At 38.8% G+C, this 23,371-nt stretch overlaps 1 protein-coding gene across 2 annotated transcripts in view; it reads right to left on the bottom strand.

Moving 5' to 3' along the window:
- Positions 1 to 23,371, bottom strand: part of LOC129230595 (CD109 antigen-like) — a 131,898-nt gene that overhangs the window by 84,506 nt on the left and 24,021 nt on the right. The gene's annotated exons all lie outside the window — the stretch shown is intronic.

Below are 23,371 nucleotides of genomic sequence, written 5' to 3'. Positions count from 1 at the left end.
CTTTCTTGTGCTATTTTGTTCGAGGATGTCTCTTTTTTTTTTAAGCAATCACGATTGCTTATTGCTTTCATTTGACTGTTTTTGGCGTTCCTATGATTTTATTTTCCCACCAGCATCCTCTGCAGCATCACCGTCGACCGGCTTCTCACGATGCTGCTCCTGTAGCGAAAGCCGTCTCGAGGTTGCGTCCATATCCTACGCACACACGCATACATACACACACCTACACACACATATATATACATACATACACCTACACACACATATATACATACATACACCTACACACACAAACACACACATGCATACAGGCACACAAACACATATACGCACCCTCAGATACCCCCCCCCCACACACACACAAACACACAACTACCCATACACTCATGCCTAGACACAAACACACATGCCCACATACACTCACACACTCGTGATTGCGAAAAACATAATTTGAATTCAAGATGTCAAAATTCAAATTAATTTTTTTTCCATCTGCATTAACTTGAATTAGAGCAACAATATTCTCGGAAGTACACCTTGAAAGTGATAACATTGATGTCAACAAATGTAAAATTTTCCTAATGCTTCTCTACTCCTAAAGTTTAAAATATCCTTGACTTTCGTTTGTTTCAGAGCATTGAAGGAATTTTTCTCAAGAAAGATAAATGTGAGCGGGAAGCACAAAAATATTGCTCGCTTTAAGCGGGTTTGCTCGATAAAACTGTATCAACCAAATCTTTTTGATTTCTTCGCTAAATCTGAGTTCTCCTTAGACCAGAGCTTGTTATAAGAAGTTCGACTATAACTTTAGGGAAAATAAAAGTCTTTGTGTGTGAAAGGTCTCAATTCATTTTCATCCAAAATTAACACGCTTTAAAACCTGTAAAGCATATCATTGTTTGCTTCCAATCGTGAGAAAAATCGGAACGAGTGGGAAGGAGCAAATGTTGGAAAGACTGAAGTAGCGACAAATTACAGTGAACCAGCAGCACACAACACAAAAGCAAAATGTTGATGACCTATAAGTTAAAGAAACTAGGTAAACAAAGGAGATAGAAAAAAAAACCAAAACCACATCCCCATTACATACCGTAGACAACATCTACCCCAGCAAGCGAGACAATACGAGAAGCGAACGAAATGAAACAATAGAAGCGAGACGCGCCAATTAGAACAGGTTCAAGAGCATTTAAAAACAACTCAGGCAGGACTACCCGTGAAAAGGAAATATAAAACGAGTTCTGCTCCATAGACCGAGTTCAACGGTTACGGTTGCGAGTACGACAGACATTATTGTACACTCAGACCCGCCCTTCACAGTAAATAAAACGTCATATTTGTCGCTTTTTACATAACAATGGCATTTCGGATTTTACGCTGGCAACAGTTACGACGCGTGAAATGAGGACGAAGAATTTCGGCAAAAAAGTCATTTGATAGTTTTCTTTTTTAATTCAAAGATTATTTTTTCTGTTCATTTGGAGAAAATGTCGAAAGCTCCGTATAATTAATATTAGCAAGTGTTCTTTTTTTTATCATGGAATGTTTCCGGTATTTTGCATCAAATTTGCCTTTATCATTTATTGTGTCCAGGACTCAATCATGGAAAGGGAAAAGTTAATTTTGGGGACTTCCGCTATTCTAAATGGCAAATGGGATTTCAGGAGCATAAATACACCACCTTGTGGTGATTTATTTATTTTTTTAAGGGTAAAACATACGCGAAAGAAAGAGGTCTTTGGTATAACTTCTTTTCTGCTTGTGCGTTCTCGCTGATCCTACCTTTTTCCAAAATGAATTGTTCTGTTTCAGCACTCAAAATTTAGTGAAGTCACTAATTATTGGAATTTTAAATCACAAGGACGAATGTAACGGAATACTCTTTGAAAGGAACTAGCTGAAACAGCAAAGTCAATAGAAGTTCATGCAAAAAAGCAATTGTAAAGAAAATAAACAAAATTCAAATTCAGTAGCGTTGGTTATCAAAAACAGCCCTCAGTCACCCCCCTTTCAACAATTTAATCAATTTCTAAAATGGCACTACTAGGAAAAACGTTCGATAAAAATAACAGACTCAATCGCATCTTCTTTTGACCGCTTGTCTTCAAAAGTAAATTATGTCAATACGGTGGCTAGAACGCACTCAAGATCAAATTGATGAGTTCACTAGCAACGATCCAAACACAAGAAGCTACCAATCCGGATACAATGCGATATAGGTCACTGACACAGACATGCATAATTCAAAAATAATTCCTTTACAAGAAAAGAAATTCGAAGGAACCACTTGGCCGTGACCAGGAGAAAATGGTAGCTTTCCATAACTCGGTAACTAGGATTAATCCCTTCTAATGGCAGGACCAATGGATTCTAGATCTGCGTGATGGATTGTAATGTGACGTTTGGGTTAGTGGGGCGATATAGGATTTTCAACGAAAAAAGGGCCTCAGCTTTCACTTAGTTACACCTCAGTAACTCGTCAAGAAAAGGGAAATGTGCTTGGACGCCGGCATGGTTAAAATACCTGAAGACGCAATGAAGCAGTTATTGACGAACTTGCAAATGTATCTCACGTGTGGCATTCTATCGCTTCAACTCATTCGAGTGGGACGAGGATTATATTTTTGACTGATATTCTTATCAACAGCTGAATAATGTTTGAACGTGTCACAGCTCGGGAACACATTAAAACTGATATAATGGACAAGCCGACCTATCTGACATTTTGGGTTCAGAGTGCGTTCCGGATCTTCAAGCTGTTTACTGTACTTGAGAAAGTGTTGCTTACACTGTGTGCTATAAAGTGTTGGCTTTTTTTTTTTTTTTTTTTAGTCATTTGTTTCTACAGCCCTGAGTTAGACCAGATCGAATAAACCATTGACTTTTGTGCCGATGACAAAGAGAGACGATGAGTAGATGTCTCCTCTGTTGAGTCCTAAGACAGTTCAAGATAGTTCAGGAATGGCCTGGTGTAGCTGGTAATTAATATTAAGTACATTCAGGGATGATTTTGGCATTTTGAGAAAATGAAGCAGAACAAAAATTGGACTTCCTAATACAAATAGGGTTCATCAGAAAAATTTTCCTCTTAAAAAAAAAAAAAAAAATTAGCTGTATATAAATCTAAATTAACACAAAGCCTTCCTTCTCTTCCAATTATAAACTAAAAAAGTCAAACCTAAATCAATCGACAAGTATGGTTTCTCCGACGCTCTTTTTAGCATGTAGATCAGTGACTCCAGTCTACTCATAGAACCAAAATATTGGATAAGTCGGCTACCCTACTACACTGTGATCAAATTCTAACACAGGATCCAATTCTTCAAACTCATTTTTAAAGCGAGGAAAATTAATCATATCATCAGCATGCAAATGCGTTAATTATCCTGACTTTATATTATCCATTATAAGTTTCGATTAAAGACGAGTACTCAACTTATGTTTAAGAGCTTAATTAATCGTGCAATTTCCATTAAATCCAAGTTTATTTTGCACGCAAATTAACTGCTGATTACATATTCAGACGGAGAATATGAAAGCTCGGTCAATTTGCATATGGGATACGAACGAAATCGGTGATGAAACAAACAAAGTAATCCAATTTCATTTAGTTATAAATTTGACAGTTCAAAAAGCAATGTTCTTAAGCTCCCAGCAGCAGAACTTTTTTCAGTAGTCTACGACGCGGAGCAAAAATAAAAATAGTCAGAAAGACAAACCTACATAAGTAAAATTGTAAAAACTAAATCGCCACCAAAAATGTTTAAGAACAAGATGCTACATGCAACCTGTTGATTGTAACAAAGAAAATACGGTACAAATCTTCATTAGCTGACATACAAGACTTTTTTCTTTAAAATTTACTTCGTGATTCACTGTCTTCCCCATGTCAGTCCCTCAATTGCTTCGCAATTTAAACGTGGTAGGAAGTATAGCTCTGCATTTTTTATGAGTTACAAATGAAAAAGGAGATGTATCACTTTCAAATAAAACTATTACGAATTTCTAAGTTTGCGGTGAAATGGAAAAACAATGAAAAATATCACGGCAATTAAGAAACATCAGGTGCAGCTTTTTATCCACTTTTTTTTAACTTGTTGACGTCTCTCAAGTACTATCTCTAAACAAAAGGAAATTCTTGATAGTCTTCCAAACATTTTAAAAGACCTTTTGCACAGAAACTCTTCTCGAAGATCATTAACGACTCATTATCATTATTTCAAAGGGCAAGATAAATTTCTCAGTTTAAAACAAGGAAAAGGCTTCTGGGCGTTGCCAGATTCGATTCTTTCCGAGAAATAGCCGGTGATGTCTGCAGCCGATTGCGATGACAACACAATGCAAAGAATGTTCGACAAACCTGATGTCAAGGGCAGCCAGGTGGATGACGAAGAACGACAAAGAAAGATATTACACGTGTCATCTCTTCCCATTTCTGGCTTCGAATATCTCAATGGAACTATTTGGGTACGTGACGCACCGTTAAAAATTTCAAGGGAATTTAAGAGTCCATAAAGATTACGCATCGACAGCTGAGAATGATTTGCTCCGCAGAAACGAGAACGACTTATTTTCCAGGAATAGATTTCCACTTTTGCCGGTACTTATCAGCTATCGGGACTTTGTGAGAAGTTTTATAAAACACAAGAGGTTCATAATATGAATTTGTCACTTCGGATTTCTCTTAAAATTAACCGTTATTTGGTAACTATTATCCTGCTTCGAATTTTTCACCTAATATTAACAGCTTCACGATATCTGAAACGGGCTGATAACCGAAAAGTACCATTTCGAATCAAAAAAAAAAATTTTTTTTTTTGGAAGGAAAAAAACCTGTGCAGTTATTAAGCAACTGTGGCTACATGGATGAAAGAGACAGTAACGAAACTTACTTCACCTGTTATTAGTCGATGCAAGAATCTTGAGCTTCGAAAAGACTTCGAAAATATAACGCGATAAATGCGTGACAATGCTGAAGAAAGTTAATTTGTACGATGGTTCCTGTTTCTTCAACGATACATCAAGAACTCGAAGATACTCCTATACCCAACCAACAACAAATACAGAACCAGTTAACGTGGGATGTCGCATGAACGAGAAGGACACAATGAAAACTGACTGCAATGAATGTTTCATCACTCACAATATTCGAAGATTCAAGACAATTGGAACTTTTTGACATCTTTATGAAAATCTTTTTTGATTAAGTTCGGATTACCACCCTAACATATAGGGGTCAAAACCAATAAGTTGTATTATACTCTGACAACTGGGTTGCTTATAGTTGTGAAGTCACGAATCGGTACATACACACTCATATTGTACGCAATATACCAGACAGCCCAGTTATCACATCCACAGACTGCAGTTTTGTTTCCTATCAGATATCATCAATCTGGATTAGTGAGTAACTGAGCTGGACGCAGATGTCATCTGATTGAAGCTGAGAGCGCCAATAGATTGGTAGAAAAGCAAATTTATCTCACCAGCGAGTGTCCGCAGCGTGGTGCGGTTCGACTCTTGAACAGCTTAAGGGGCGGTAACGTACTGCTAAACACTCATATTGGTCTAGTGAAGTTTCTGACGTCTTTTTCCCTAAATAATGTCAAAAAAGACAATATCCGTATCCGTTGGATGCAAAGATAGAAATTTAGCAACAGAGAATGAGCGAAATGTTAAAATCACAGACACTAAGCCTTAACCTTGTGAGGGATTTATGGGTTTAAACAACCAAGAAATTTAAGAAACTTTTCCTTTCCTTTATGTTTGAAATTAAAAATCTAATTGCTCCCCTCCTCTTTTTAACACCTGATTCGAAATAGATGTCTCCCATGATAATTCTGTCATGAAGAAATGTTATGGAAAGTACTAACTTATATTTTTAAAGTTTTGATTTAAAAAAAAATCTAAATCTCAGCATTTGATTTCAGACAGATTAAACGTCTGTTTAGACATTACACAAAATATACTGAAGAAATATTTTTTCAAGTTTTGACCAATAGTAGATGTTTCAGTTATCACTTCGATTCATAAGTATATCCACTAATAGTTAATCCAGATAATAAACAGGCTTCACAGTTGTTGACAATTTCGATTGGAAGCATATTGGTATGCTCAGACCTGATATCTACACATTTCAATGCTGTTAATGGTTGTTCAAACCAAGATGTCTGCATATATCCATTAGGGTGGGCCGAAAAAAGGATATTTTCGAGAAGCAACTTCTAATAGCAAAAAAAGTTGTGTATTGCCATCCTAAACATGGGAAAAATAAATAATAATAATATTTATATTGTTACAAATTCTGTAAATAGTAATTATTGTAGGAACGTAACCTGTAAATAGTTTCCCGTAATGAATACACAACCCCTTTTCATATGGCTAAAGTATACAACCCCTTATTTCCTTTTTGTTCATTGATAAAATTTGATAACGGTCTACGCATTTCGCGAAGAGGTAAGAATGTTGTGGAAAATTCTTTTCCGTGTATATAAGCGTTAGCGATGGATAAACAGTTTAGTTTCGATTGAGGATTTCGAACTGAGAGTGTGTATTTGCTCTGTTTATAGCGAGGCATTTCGCTGTGTTGTTTTCGTATTTGGAAGTAAATACGTGTGTAAACGTTGAGTTTACGGTGTTGTGTGATAATTGCTGATGAATAATTTAGCAGTTGTTGAAGATCTTTCCTGTACATAGTGTAAATAAATTTCCTGTGTTTTTATCAAGAACTGTGTCTTCATTTCAAGAAAGTGGAAGTCGCACCGAATCCGTTACAATTTGGCGCCCAACGTGGGGCTACTTCTGGACTTTCTCGGAGTAAGTGTGACTTTGGACATTTTTTTTCATAAAAACTTTTTGAATTTGGACTTTATTTTTATGGTGATTACTCGCGCAATGGATGAACAATTAAAACAACTTCTTGACGCAATCAACTCTGTGAAGAGTGATATGGCGGCTAATCAAGAACAATTAAAAAATGATATGGCGGCTAATCAAGAACAATTAAAAAATGATATGGCGGCTAATCAAGAACAATTAAAAAGTGATCTGACTGCAAGTATGTTGGCAAATCAAGACCAGTTAAAAAGCGATTTAACGGTGCTGAAAAAGGACTTAACGTCTAACCAAGAAGAAATTAAAAACGACCTTATTTCCGTAAAGACTGTGATGGAAAATAAATTTAATGACATAGAGCATCGAGTTGATGCTATTGAAGAAAAATTTGATACCGTTGAAAGCCGATTCAATGCTGTAGAAAATAAATTTGAAGAAGAAGATAGAAGATTTCATCTACTTAAAGAAGAGATCTTTAAGTACGTGGAAAGGAGATTGGCGACCGCGGAAAGCAGCTCTGTACAGTTTGGCGCTCCCACATCGGCTGCTCGACCGTCCATTAAACTTGCCACATTTGATGGGAAAACTTCGTGGCAGGTCTACAAAACTCAATTCATGATAGTGGCGGAAGCGAACGGATGGGACTCTGCTACCAAGGCCTGTCATCTTGCAGCATCCCTGAGAGGTGACGCAGCGGACATTCTCCAGACCCTTCCGGACAGCCAGCGCCTGGATTTCGCCGCCCTCACATCTGCGTTGGAGCTTCGCTTCGGTGAGAAGTGCCAGAAAGATTTCAGTCGACTCCAGTTGAAGTCCCGTTTCCAGAAAAGCGGGGAAACCCTGCAAGAGCTAGCGGCGGACGTCGAGAGACTGTCTCATCTTGCTTTTTGCGACTGTCCTGCGGACGTTCGAGACAACCTGGCACTCAACTACTACATTGACGGGGTTCGAGATCCGGAAATCCAGAAAGCTCTACGGATGGCGGATGTCAAAGACCTGAATTCTGCTGTTGTGTATGCGATGAAGTTGGAGGCCGCCCAGCAAGCAACCCGCAAGGATCGCCATTCAATCCGCGGCGTGAAAGCTGATGAGCCTGATCCGGTTTCGTCACGCTTTGCTGAACTGGAAAAGCAAATAAAAGAAATTGCAGGAATCCTCAAAAGGACTTCGGCTCCCAAGTACCAAAATGGACAATCACTTAAGTGCTGGAAATGTGGCGGCGAGGGTCACTTACGAAGAAACTGCGAAGCTCGCCAAGAAACCAGAGGGAAGAGCACCTCTCCCTCGCAGGTCCAGGAAAACTAAGCCATGGCAATCTCGCGGGGCGGAGGTCGCCAACTTGGAATGAGCCCCATCTTAAAGTTTTCCAAATTTCATCGACGAGTGGCGGCAGTAATGGACTGTTTGTTTACGCATATGTAAACGGGTTTCCCTGCGAACTGATTATTGACACTGGAGCCAATGTTACAATCATTAGAACAGATGTGGCTCGTCAATTTGGACTCAACATTCTGTGGACGCCGCCCTGCGTTACCCTCCAAACTGTGACAGGTGACAAGATCGAGATTGAAGGTAAAGTAAACTTAGAAATTGTATTTGGAAACGCCACTTACCATCATACGGCATTAGTTGCTGCTATCACAGACCCCTTCATTCTCGGATTGGACTTTTTAAAGAAATATGACTTCAACCTTGACTTCAAGACTAATGAGCTGCACTCGATAAGAGAAGACATAGCCGTTTTCCCCGCAGAAAGTGATGTAAAATCCGCTCATCAAATAATAGCCCAAACAGATTTATCGATTCCCTCAAGGTCGGAATCATTAATACCTGGCTCCATTGAAGAAAGCAATAGTTTTCGATTTGGACTCATTGAATACCCCAACCTAAACAATTACCTAAAAGGAGTGCTGGTAGCATCTACGCTTGTGGACCTTTCTATGGATGTAATTCCTGTGAGAGTCGCCAACGTGAGTGAAAGGCCAAGGAATATCCGAAAAGGTGAAGTGTTGGCAACTTGTACTCCAGTAAACTGCATCATTAGAAGAATCAATTCCCCTGCGACGGTGTCTTCTGAGTCCTTGACATCAAAGTTAATTGGGAGTGCGCCGTTATCGAATGATCAAAGAACTGCTGCGGAACAATTGGTGGACGACTTCAAGCATCTGTTTTCATCTACATCGGAGGATGTGGGCCGGACGAATTTAACGCAGCATAGGATCTATACTGGAGAACACCCCCCTATTAAACAGCATCCAAGACGACTACCGTTTGCCAAAAAGGAAGAGGTTGAGACCCTCCTGAAAGAAATGCAGGAGAATGATGTCATCGAACCCTCGTCCAGTCCTTGGGCCTCTCCCATCGTCTTGGTCCGAAAGAAAGACGGCTCCACTAGATTTTGTGTCGATTACCGGCGGCTGAATGAAATCACCAAGAAAGACAGTTACCCTCTTCCACGGATAGACGACACCTTGGACACTCTTTCCGGACACAAGTGGTTTTCGACCCTGGACTTGAAGAGCGGCTACTGGCAGGTTGAAATACACCCTGATGACCGAGAAAAGACAGCATTTACAACTGGATAAGGCTTATGGCAGTTTAAAGTGATGCCCTTCGGCCTCTGCAATGCACCAGCTACGTTCGAGCGTCTTATGGAGACAGTGTTAAGAGGACTTTCTTACGAATCCTGTCTGGTCTACTTAGACGATATCATCATCGTGGGACGCAGCTTCGAAGAACATCTGGCAAATCTTAGGAAGGTGCTGCAAAAGCTTAAGGAAGTCAATCTGAAGTTAAGCCCGTCCAAATGTAATTTGTTCCGCCGGGAAGTGAACTACCTTGGTCACATCATCTCTTCCGAGGGTGTACAAACCGATCCAGAGAAGGTGTTTGCGGTCAAGGGTTGGAGTCGTCCCGAAAACATCCATCAGCTGCGAAGTTTCCTGGGGCTCTGCACGTACTACAGGAAGTTTGTGAAGGGTTTTTCCAACATTGCACGACCTTTGCATAAGCTGACGGAGAGCAAGCAAAAGTTTGAATGGTCAAAAGAATGCGAAGATGCATTTCTACGACTGAAGGAGGCTTTAACATCAACGCCTATCCTCAGCCTGAAAAATCCTTCATCTTGGACACTGATGCGAGCAACGAGGGCATCGGAGCTGTTTTATCCCAAGAAATTGACGGAAATGAACATGTCATCGCTTACTGGAGCAAATGCTTATCAAAGTCGGAGCGAAACTACTGCGTCACCAGAAAGGAGTTACTGGCCATAGTGAAAGCTGTAGAACACTTCCATCATTACCTCTACGGCCGAAAATTTCTGCTTCGGATAAATCATGCCTCGTTAACTTGGCTTTTGAACTTCAAAAATCCGGAAGGCCAGATAGCCAGGTGGATACAGCGGCTCCAGGAATATGACATGGAGATCAAGCACCGAAAAGGGTTGTCTCACGGTAATGCAGACGCTTTATCAAGGAGACCCTGTCCTGAGAACTGCAATTATTGTTCCCGAATCGAGAAACAGTATGGAACGACTAGCCCTACTTCCTATCAGGTGACAGTGACTCCAACTTCATCAGAACCTGATCCATGGAGTGATGACCAAGTTCGAAAAGATCAACTTGAAGACCCCGACATAAAACCAATTTTGGAGTTCATGGAAAGTGACAGTCGACGCCCTAGCTGGCAGGACGTTTCCACCTTCACTCCTGCAACAAAAAGATACTGGGCTTTATGGAACTCACTTCATTTACGGAACGGCGTACTGTACCGAAAATGGGAATCTGATGACGGCAAAACATCTAGGTGGCAGTTACTACTTCCCCGATCAAGGATTTCAGCTGTTCTGAAAGAAATACATAGTAGTGCGACTGGAGGACATTTTGGTGTCTTGAAAACCCTCAATAAAGTTCGGGAGCGCTTCTTCTGGAGCAAGGCGAAGGATGACGTGGAGAAGTGGTGCCATTCTTGTGACGCCTGTGCTGCTCGTAAAGGACCGAAGAAGAGAAGCAGAGGGAAGCTACATCTGTACAACGTTGGAGCTCCTTTCGAACGAATTGGGATCGACATCCTGGGTCCTCTACCAAGAACTGCTGATGGGAACAAGTACATTCCTGTTTCCATCGACTACTTCACCAAATGGCCCGAAGCGTATCCCATTCCAGATCAAGAAGCTACCACCGTAGCAGAGACTCTAGTCCAACACTGGATCTCGAGATATGGAACACCTTTGCAGATTCATTCCGATCAAGGGAGGAATTTCATCTCTGCTGTGTTTAAGGGCCTATGTCAAATTTTCGGAATTGAGAAAACTAGGACAACACCACTACACCCACAATCGGACGGCATGGTGGAGAGATTTAACCGCACAATCCTGAATAATCTCTCACTTATGGTCTCCAGAAATCAACAGGATTGGGACAAGAAGCTACCTTTGTTCCTGCTGGCCTACCGCAGTGCTGTCCACGAGACTACCGGATATGCCCCATCTCAGATGCTCTTCGGACGAGAGCATCGGCTACCTTGTGATCTCGTCTTCGGTCGTCCTCCGGATGCGCCTGCATCGACTGAGGAGTACATCCAGGATCTCCAGGCCCGGTTGGAAGACGCTCATAACTTCGCACGAGAGCGAATCAACATCGCGGCGGAGAAGATGAAGACCCGATACGACACAAGGTCTACTGGACATGAATTCAACGAAGGCGACAAGGTTTGGTTATGGAATCCCATCCGACGGAAAGGTCTTTCACCCAAATTGCAGTCGCATTGGGATGGACCCTACAAAGTCCTTAACCGACTGAATGACGTCGTAGTGAGGATCGAAAAATCACCTAATGCAAAACCTAGGGTTGTACATTATGATCGGTTAGCCCCATACTATGGCCATAGTTCATGAGTATTACGTAAACAACCATGGTTGATAACATAAAAGTTGTAGATAATTTTTGCTTTTAATGTTTAGTAATATTTCTTGTTATTATTTTGTTTTCTGTATCTGTTAGTTATTAATTAATGTGTATATTTGTAAACTTGTGATAGAAGTTTGGCACCCTTTCTGGGGATTGTACTGCCCGGGACGTGCAGTCCTTAGGAAGGGGGCAATGTTACAAATTCTGTAAATAGTAATTATTGTAGGAACGTAACCTGTAAATAGTTTCCCGTAATGAATATACAACCCCTTTTCATATGGCTAAAGTATACAACCCCTTATTTCCTTTTTGTTCATTGATAAAATTTGATAACAGTCTACGCATTTCGCGAAGAGGTAAGAATGTTGTGGAAAATTCTTTTCGGTGTATATAAGCGTTAGCGATGGATAAACAGTTTAGTTTCGATTGAGGATTTCGAACTGAGAGTGTGTATTTGCTCTGTTTATAGCGAGGCATTTCGCTGTGTTGTTTTCGTATTTGGAAGTAAATACGTGTGTAAACGTTGAGTTTACGGTGTTGTGTGATAATTGCTTAATTGCTGATGAATAATTTAGCAGTTGTTGAAGATCTTTCCTGTACATAGTGTAAATAAATTTCCTGTGTTTTTATCAAGAACTGTGTCTTCATTTCAAGAAAGTGGAAGTCGCACCGAATCCGTTACAATATCTTCAGATCGCGCATGGGCAGCAAAGTTTGAAAAAAGGTAAAAAATGGTCAATTTTCAAATATTTTTATAAAAATCCAAATGTTTAAAAAAAAAATCTAATCCCGTTTAAATGCTTCCTTTTAATAGTCTTAATACATATTTGAAAATATGTACATTCCCTTACAGTTTTTAGTTCGTGCATAAGTCGCAAAGTTACGTGAAATCAACCAAAAATCGACGTTTTTAGCTTGTTTTGTATATTGCAGTATTTATTCTTTTAGATTTCAGTTGTGTATTTTTTTTTACAGCAAATGTGCACCATACAGCTCTTTGCTGGAACTGCAATTATATTGTGTTGGATTATCAACCTAGAACCCTACCCAAGTAGGTGGTTGCACCTTTGTACTCCACCCTGCAATTCCCAAGAAGACTGAACTTATTGACAAGACTTATACATTTGTAAAGTAACTTTCATAATAACTATATGGTTTTAAACAAGTTTCTATGTTTCGATCAAGGTGTGAAGCTGGACTTACGACTCAGTTTTGGCTAGTGATGTTTTAAAAATATAAAGGTTTTCATATAAATCCATCTCTTCTGTCTAATACCTCAAATGAATTTCTGCAGATTCACTGAACAGTTCCACAATTCATTCCACTGTCCGTTTGTGATATGGGAATTGTAAGAATACATACTTAAGCAAATGTATAGTTTCTAGAAATGATAAAATATAATTTTTTCACATCATCACTGAAGCAGGGGAAGTAAACACGTTGACCTGTCAACGTGTGTAGTTGTAGTTCGGAGCTTCAAATCTTAATATTGATGGAAGAAATTCTCTTATTGCTATAGAAGTGTTTCTTGATTAGTAGTCTTTTGCGTTGCATAGATACCTTACTGTAATCGAATTCCTTTATATTTCCTCTTTAGTGCATTGCCATGACCAATAACAATTTCTCAAAAATAACAAAGTAAGCATTTCTTTGAATCCAGATTCACGAACCAGATTCACGATGTTTGGAAGATTATCACGCATCTGACTTGTAGATTTTGTAACTCTAAATAAGTGTACAGGTCCGTGTTTCACGGAAGTTCGTTCTTTTCTTCAAACTTTTAATTATATCAAACCATAGAAGCATAATTTTTAGAGATATTATTTACGAGTGCCTTCATTCCACTAGTAGTTTAGTTTAAATATTATACAGCCCCAGCACTCCGTTAGCGCACCGTTATCAAAAGTAATGACTAAAACTTCCCGGGGGGGGGGGGGAGCGAGATCTAAGTCACATTTTCCTATCTGTATTACATTAACAATATCCATCAAATACTTTTGCTCGTTTTTTACGTCAGTTTTCAAAACTTCGAGTTCTAAGTTAATAATATTTAATTTTACAAAAACAGTTGATTATTTACCCATACATCAGTAAATGTTCCTTTTTTACACTTCGGCTGTGGAATGGGTTATTAAACTGGTGAGTGAGTCTGTAGTTAAGGTGTTTTGGGATGGGACAAACTATGGATTAATGTGAAAATGTTTATGCTCGCGATCCTTAATGCAAAAATTGAGTCACAAGTTCAGCTTCGAACCTTGAGGGAAACGTAGAAACTTGTTTAAAACCAAGTAGTTACTATGATTGTAAGTTATATTACAAATGTATAAGTCTTGTCAAATAACCATTCTTCTTGGAAACTGCGGAGTGGAACACAAAGTGCAACCACCAACTTGGGGTAGGTTCTGAGTTGTTAATGAAACTTAATATAATTGCAGTTGCATCAGAGCTGTATCGTGCCCATCTACTGTAAAAAATTATATAACTGGGATCTAAAAGAAGAAATACTGCAATATACAGAATAAGCTAAAAACGTCAATTTTTGGTTGATTTCACGTAACTTAGCGGCTTCTGCGCGAACTAAAAACTGCAAAGAAATGTAAATATTTTAAAAGATAGAAAAAAAATTATTAAAAGGAAGCATTTAAAAGGGATTAGAACAAAAATTTTGAGCATTGGGATTTTTATAAAAATATTTGAAAATTGACCATTTTTTACCTTTTTTTTCAAACTTTGCTGCCAATGCGCGATCTGAAGACAAAAATATTAATTTTTTAAAATTATTTTTCCCATGTTTAGGATGGCAATACGCAACTTTTGTTTGCTATTAGAATTTGCTTAGCAAAAATTTCCTATTTTCGGCCTACCCTAATATCCATACTGTCAAATCTATGTGCATGTTTATGTATCAGACCACGAAGCGCGTACGTTTTGGAAACTTAATATTTCTCAATATATTTTGGAACTTAAGCCATTGGTTGATTGAGCAAATTAAAAATGAACTCTGAGCGCGAGTGATGCGACCCCCCCCCCCCTCTCAATTTTTTTGTAAATATTAATACAATTTTCTCAACAGTGATTCATCTCCCAAGATATTTTGAAATAATAATTAAATGTTAACTTACAAAACGAAAACTGTCACCAAAATTACACAGACAAGAATGCAGGACACCTTCAAGTAGTAATACTGCTTTATTTGGTTTGTTGAAATTGCCGACTGGGTTGTTGACATCTTGTTAGGGGAAAAGCTAAAAAATATGAAATTGAATAAACGCACAAAATTATTTGTTTCGCTTATTTCAAGAGGCTGTTGACTGAGGAGATTACGTAGTGAATATTTTAGAAAGTAATTTGCTTTATACAATACGCAGGAACGCCCCGCACTCAAATTTTTGGGAGGGCGTTAATGTTCAATTTGCCGAATAACTCCAAATTGTGCCGAATTATGATAATTTTTCCAAATAGAAGTTCAAATTTCGTCGAATGATGATGATTATGCCGAATGGAGCTCTAAACTTTGCCGAATGGAGCTCCAAATTTTGCCGATTTATGACAATTTTGCCGAATCGTCAGACAAATTTGCCGAATAAGGAAATTTTTGCGAGGTCACGGTGCCTTCCCGTGACCTCCCATTGTGGCATCCCTGACAACACGTTAATGATGTGATGTGTATCTGAAACAAGTGTTACACTGATAACGAAGGGCAGCCATTTTTAACAAAGTTTCAGTTGATTTAGAGTTTTGAGTTGTTTTAGAGTAAAGTAGACATGCCGATTTCAAACATTTTTTTTCAAGTCAAGTTAGGTTTTTTCCTCTACACCTTATGGTGAAAATGCTACCACTTTCCCCGGGCAGCGAGTATTACAGGAAGCCCTGTGTGTGTCAGCTCGGTGGCTGACACACTGTCATAACCCTTTCAAAACTTAAATTGTTTTTTTTTCAAAAATATTGCTACCATTATTTGAGACAGATGTCAATTAAATTCATTGCCATGGCAAAAAAAAAAAATAATAATTCCGTGTTAATCAGCAACACATTTTTACTTCCTTTTACAAAAAATGAAGTATTGTATTCGCGAAAAAATGTTCACCACCAAAAATCGGCCTTAATTTCCATTTTGCTCACCCCCCAATGAATGTTAATTTTTTTTTTTTTTTAACCTGACTACACGTGGATATGTGCCTAGGAACGTACAGACACCCGAAATATCCATTTTGACGATCCCCGCGTTAATTACAACGAGTTTTCTCGTGACGTCTGTATGTACGTATGTATGTGTGTGTATGTATGTCGCATAACTCAAGAACGGAATCTCCTAGAAAGGTGAAATTTGGTACTTAGACTCTTAGTGGGGTCTAGTTGTGCACCTTCCTTTTTGGTTGCATTCGTATGCTTCAAAGGGGGTCTTTTGCCCCTTTTGGGGGGGGGGCGAAATCATTGTTAGTTTCGATGTAAACTCACGTGGTGCTATAATTTGGCGGACACTTGGCGATATATCGCCAGTCTTTCGGTCGCCAACTTGGCGACAAATTTGGCGGGTTTTTTTTTAGTCTGGTTTCAATTTGGCCACTGTTGGTGATATTTAGAGAGTAAACTATTGAATCATATTAAAACTGCCAATAATTAGAAAATGACATTAAATTGGAGTAAACGGAAGTCATGTGATGCACACATTAGCTCGTTTTTAATTGTTTACGTGATGTGTGCAATTGTTGCTTTTTTTTTTTTTTTTTTTTTTTTTTTTTTTTTTTGCACCCTTTAAATCTTTTATTTATATTTTTTTAAAAATAGTTTTCTGAACTGGTCACTCTGAGCCTTATGTAGCTCAGAAACAAAGTGATACATCAAGCTGAGATAATTTTGGACTAAGAGGCCGCAAAAGAAATCGCAGATCTAAGACGGCCAAATCGCTGTTCCCCAATGAATTGCTCCACTAGTCTCAATCACACTGTCCATTTATTTCAATACTTTGCAACTTATTTCAATAATTTGACCTTTACTAAATTACACTATGTTTTTATCAAGGACATGAATGACAAATTTCAGTTGACTTGTTTGATCAAGAGATATCCTCCGATACCAACCACTCCTTTATTGTTTGAGATGAACATCGCTTTGTCAATGACTTTGTCAATGCATGAGCTCTACTTAATGAGAGATAAACAATGGAGATATGCTTCTACTGGAGAAAATGAACAACTTATTAGCATGAAGATAACATTCCGAAAAGGATTCGTAATTTGGCAAGACAAATGAAGCTCATTTTGCGCGTAATCGATGATGTGGTTTGTTAAGATTAATGCAGTTCAAGATATTCGTTTTGGAGTTAAGAGAAGTAATTGTTATGAATCTCTAAGAAATTGTTTAAAAAAAGTCACCAACATTAACCGCTTTCCATAGCTTCATTGGTTGAGTATATTGTACATGATCTCATGTGTTGATACAGTACAAGGGCGTATCCAGCTCAACATGAAAGGGGAGCAGGCTCAGGGGAGTCCCGTTGGGATGTCACCAAGAGTGTGACCTCCCAAAATTTTTCTTATTCAGCAAATTTTTCCGACGATTCGGCAAAAATATCATCATTCGTCGACAATTTGAAGTTCCATGCGGTAGAATTATCATCATTCGGCGAAATTTTGAGTTTTATTCGACAATTTGAGAGTTTCCGTCGACCCAAAGTTTTAAGTTCGGGGCCCCCCTGGGCAAGCCCATCACTTGCGCAATTAGAGGATTGGTCCATCACTCCACACCCCTAGATTTTGGAAGAAATGTAATTCTAAAATCATAGCGATATTAACTACTAGTGGTATTACTAAACACTAATTACTTTCTTTTTTCAATGAACTTCCAAAGAAGATGTATAATAAATACACTTTCAAACTCAGAGACAAATTTACCACAGCCGAACTCATTGATAAATTTAGAAATTAAAGCAACCGTTCATTTAATTTTTGCTTTGGTTTTATTTTAAATAGATAAAAATTTAAAATCCCCCCCCCCCCCCCCCTCTTGCTCCAAAATTTACGTTCGGGGCGGTAACTGACTGTAAAACTACTTCACACAGACTAATTTTGCCATTCTCTAATATTATATATAAATATATATACATACATTTATATATATCGACATTTTTTTTTGTAATGGATTGCGTAGGACCTTCGTCATTTGCAGGATTGGTGCGATCCCATTTGGGCATTTGGTATACATTCCTTCATGCGGTCCCTCTAACGGTGGGTAGCTGATAACTCCAGAATTTCGACGCTTAGTTACCCACCAGATGGAGGCACCTCAGCTCTCTTGGGTGGGAAATTACACTAGGACTTTAATGTAGACGAAAATGTCTGAAGCCAAATAGACACGACACTCAAGGGATCTTTACCATGCTGCAAAATCATGTGACAATTTTCTGCACTTTGAAAATCTGTCGCCTGGAGGTGGGTTTCAACAGGGCGCAGAAGGTCAACGCAACGCCAATCCACCAAGCTACCCAGCTGAACTTTTAGAAATTATTAACACTATGTACAAAACAACCACGAATCTTTTTCATAAGATTGTGATAGTCTCAGTCCTTAGAGCAAAGATTTCCTGGATTTTAGAACGTTCTTGATATTTTTACTCAGAAGACTAATTAGAGATTTTTTTTTTTACATAATTTCTGAGAATCTCCACAGGTCGTGAAATCAACAATGTAAAGAACTTAATAAAAAGCCAAAACATGAAATAAAATAATTAAGGCGGTTTTAGAATGGATGTACCAAGAGAAACTAGCTTCTTGATTCATTTGGCAATGATAATTAGAACCATCGCCGACATGTGCAATAATCACCAGGGAATTTGATGTTCATGAGAGCTACGGAACAAAACAATTGGCACGTAAGTAAGCGAGATTTTAAAAAAAAGTACAAAATCAACCCCCGCCCCCTCCCCTATTAAATATAAAGAATACACCGCAAATATGTATTTTTCAACAAAACGAATCAAGCGGCGAAAAACCGACTGAAACCAGTTCGCCAAACGGACAACGTACAGTACGCGATAACTGAACTTCCACATCATGATACAGGAAGAAAAATGACCCTGAAGAGAAAAGCTACGAATCCATTTTCGGGGAAAAAAAAAGAAAAGGAGAAGATCGGAAAATGTCCGCTCTTATAGGGCAAAACGTGACTAGATCACATTGCTGGAACGTATGGAATACAGCGCTGTGAGCACAGAGGACGATCTCTTCGTCACGATGGTAATGTTGGAACAAAGAAAAGTCCCGACAGCGTGATAGAATAAAAATTGGTAAAGACGAGCAGAAAACGTCGTTCTTCACATGAAAAGTTATGGTGAGACAGAATCCGAAACCTGTACGGCTCGAATTGCATGAAAGTGAAGAAATCAAACTTTACATACCAGCATTCGAGTTTTGTGCATATTTTGAGTTGCAAGTAATAAATCTACTAAAAGACAATATATTCCATTTGTGGAGAACAGTTACAGAATTCCTTTTGCAATGCATCAAGGCAAAGACAAGAAAGTGGTGATGGACATGGGGGCAATCACCCCTCTCTTAAGGGAACCTCTGTACCGGTAATATTTTCCTAACCGCAAGTGTAGGATAGGATATATTTGATAACGTTAGGGAAAATAATGGGGTTCGAATCTCCCTCCCGGAAACTTAAAGATGCAATATAGACACCTTAGGGGAAGGAATGGGTTTATTGATTTCCCCTGGGGTATTTTTTCGAAACTGAAGTTCAAAACGAAGTTTTAGACGACCTTCGATGATGCTAGGAAGAAGGGGTTCAGAAACATTCTTCCGGAATAATTACGAAAGTGAAGTTTTAAAACGCAAATTCAGAATACCTCTTTAACGGAAAAGGAAAGGAATATGTTTCATGACAACCTTGGATAAATCTCCACATTTCAGTTATCTAAAATAAAAATTATCTGCACCCCCCCCCCCCACCCCAAGCATTTATAAGTCATACGTAGTAAAAGAGGTAAGCTAAAAAATCAACTGCCTCTTCCTTGAAAAATGTCTGGATCTTCCCTTGCATAAAATATTATTTTGGAATAAATCAAGGGACTTATAGTTCGGCCAATATGGCCATTGTCCAATCTTGAATAACTTTCCTTATTTCAATTTGTCGCATTAACCCTACATGGCATTTATAAAATCACTTAAAGCTACGATTATTATGCAGTAACCAGTAACTTGCATCCCTCGACATTCAATGAAGTTTTGGGAGATGTTATTAATTTCATGTACCATCGTAGACTCTGTATATCCGCGTAGTACTTATTTCAGGCACCATTACACACTTTTTGACATCTTCAAGACGTCATTGTATTGCAATGGGTTAATGTCAGTCGTGGCGTTCATGGTACAAGTGGTCTATCTCCATATTTTTCGAATGTGTTCGTATTTGTTATATTGTGTACATTTAGTAATATATTTTAGTATAAAAGCGAAGTAAAGCACTTTTCGAAAGATAAATATTTAACGATTATTAGGAGCTGAACACAAGAGTGTGAGAGAGAGAAACGAACGTCCGTGAAAAAAAATTCTTACTGCTCTCTCCTACAGCACTGCAAAACAATTCCACGAAAAATATGGTCCTGATTTGAAAAACGAATTACAAATTCCTGTCATAATTCAATAATGATTGTTCTGACTTTAATTGTATCTGTAGATCTGCTTTTCGATGACAGAATCAGGGTTGCCAGACGTCCCGGATTTCAAGGGACAGTCCCGTATTTTGAAAAATTGTCCCGCATCCCGGGGAACATCCATACGGGACGACTAAAGTCCCGTATTCTGGCTAATAACAGTATTTTACAAAACAAGTGAAAAAAAACGAGCAAAAAGAAAATAATTTGGCAGCAAATGCAAACATTATTATCGTTTTTATTTGGTTAGATGTTTTTCTTTTGGCGGCAGACCATGAGGCTTACTCATTCAGATTTCCACATTGGCTGGTGTGGAATTAAAAAATAATTTTTGCTCCATGATTCCTTCCATCACTATTTTTGATGAAGTAGTCACATTTTACTTGAAAATTTTTCGATTGCACTGTTTCTCTTATAGCAAACAAAAGTAAAAAACTAGTTAGCACCCCTTTCCTACCAACGTCGCTCTGTTGTACACTGAGCATCGTTCTATTGCTTGCTTTCTTCTCTGAGATATAGAGATCTAGTTCCTCCAAAATTGTGCTCAACCATAAACATACTGAGAGGAATCTTCGGAAAGCTATAAAAACATTGTTGTTTATCACTCCTTAAAAATACACCGTAACCAGTAATTGCACTCAATCTCAAAAATATTCCCCCCCCCCCCCTTTTCACTTTTAGAAGCCTGTCCCGTATTTACTGTTTTTAAATCTGGCAACCCTGGACAGAATACCGCTGATTTAACCACCTCTCTTTCTTTATAAGGAGTTAAATAACGAACCCTTTCTTCAAACACTGTAATGAACATATTATGTATAATCCAATTACCTAAACGGGGAAATCAGCTTAGAAAACGGCATACAGGTATTCCCACCCATCAGCAGATGAACTTGAAAAATGAAGCTACATTACTGCATACATAAAAACGAAAGCTGGGATGCGATTTCGAAAGTATTTAACGTGATGAGAAACTGGTTTGGTTTTTTACTTGTTATTATTTTTTCTTCTCCGAAGATCATTTGCCTACTCGGTTGAGAAACCTGTTTCTGTCGTCCTCTTCTTTTCAGAAGGTCAGAAGATGAGGGAAAAATAGTGAACAGGTGGCATACGATTGGTAGAATTCGGCGGTAAGTGCAAAATAAATAAAATAATTGCAACCGCAAGGGTGGTTAGCCAGAGCCAGGTTAGATTCAGGCCCGGATCCATGTATTCCCACCCCCCTTCCGCAAAAAATCAGCAGGGTCCCTAACCGTCCACTGGATTGTTCAACTCCCCCCCCCCCCAAAAAAAAAAAGTAATGATAATTTTTCAACGAATGATCCTTGTATAATATTTCTACTAAATTGAATTCATTCGTTTGTTTAAATGTTTTATTTATTATTATTGTTTAAGGTTTTTAACTAGCTACCCTTCTGGGTAATAGGTTTTTCTTTATTTCAGGGGTGCCCATCTTGAGGAAGTCATGGTGCAGACTGCGCCATTGAAATTTTTTGCCGGGGGAGGGGTTGACAGGTATTTTTCTCATTTTTAGGGGGGGGGTCTTCGCAATATTTAGAGGGGTGGTGCGCCCTTACCCTTAGGGGTGAGCACCCGTTTTTTTAATCCTAATTTTTAGAAACTCATTTTATTTATTAGTAATGTAAGCAAGAAAACCAGTCTCTCATAATTTTGCATTACGGTTATAAGACGGTGAATTTCGCAATCTTGTCATTTCATTGAGGGAGCATATATCGTGAGGTTTATTAAGTAACTTGCGGTGATCTATACTACTGATTATTCATTATTAGTCCCTTTAGGGACCGAATTCGGCTTAAAGCTACATGTGCTTGACCTTTAGCAAAAATGCGCGAACTTAAGTCATCCACAGCACAGCTAAAAACTGCTTGTATAACTCATATTGACGCGAACTCCGAAACGCTCCCCCCCCCCCCCCCCCCCGTCAGTCAAATCTTTCTCGCAAAACTAAAAAAGCCCGTCAAGAAAGTGCACGTCGTAAAACTCAGACTTATTAAAGAAAAAATTCAGGCAGTGAAAATGCTACCTGCATTTGTCGCACGCAGTTAGCGTGCAACACGATCAGATCTGACAAAATGGCGACTGGTTGTTGATATGGTGATTTTTGATTACTGTCATGTGTTTAGTGACACTCCCAAGGTTAAGACAAATCGATTGACGTAAGAATCATCAAAATTGGCCAAGACGTTTAGCCTCTAGAACGTCACATAGGAACAAACATACACACATAAACTCAAACACATTACCCTCCTCTGAGTCGCGCACGCGCAGTCGGGTAAAAAGAAAGCGCTTCGGAAGCAGATTTTGAAAAGAAAAAAGGTACCTACATATTTACACACAAGCCGCATTTACAACACACTTTTCTACCTCGTAAACAACCGCTCCGGCTCCGAAAAAAAAAACTGGTTGAAAAATTCCCCGTTTAGATGTAAAAAGAGGTTTCCTATTATACCAGAGAAAGAGGTTTTTACCCAGCATCCTTAGCGGCTATACCTAGCAAGTAGACGAACTTGTTTGGGTAAACATACTCCAGAAGGAAGCAAGAGGAGAAAATTTCCACATATACCCCACAAATAACCGGAATGCGGTGAAAAGCAGGTTTTTTCCGGGGTCGAAAGTGCCCATGGAAACGCGCCTTACCGAGAAGATAGTGAACCTCATCAGAACGCTCGGTTAAAACGTTGCAAAGCCTATATGAAGCAGTGAGGAGCAAAGGGATTAAGTGGACATTTTCAAGTTTAGGGTAAAACACGTTCGAAATAACCTTTTAGGTAGGCTTTCATAGAATGTTTTCTAAATCATGCTGTACAGCAGCACCTACCAGGGCGACTAGTATTTTGCCCCAACACAGAGGAGAGGTTCACCTACTATTTGTACTGTCCAACCACGGATTGTAAGGAATTGGCAAACGTTCAGATAAGACGAATCTATCTGAATGAGGGGGGAAAGTAAAAATTTGA

Source organism: Uloborus diversus, chromosome 9 (assembly GCF_026930045.1).
Source record: "Uloborus diversus isolate 005 chromosome 9, Udiv.v.3.1, whole genome shotgun sequence".
Classification (NCBI taxonomy): Eukaryota; Metazoa; Arthropoda; class Arachnida; order Araneae; family Uloboridae; genus Uloborus; species Uloborus diversus.
This window is presented reverse-complemented; position numbering and strand designations above follow the sequence as displayed.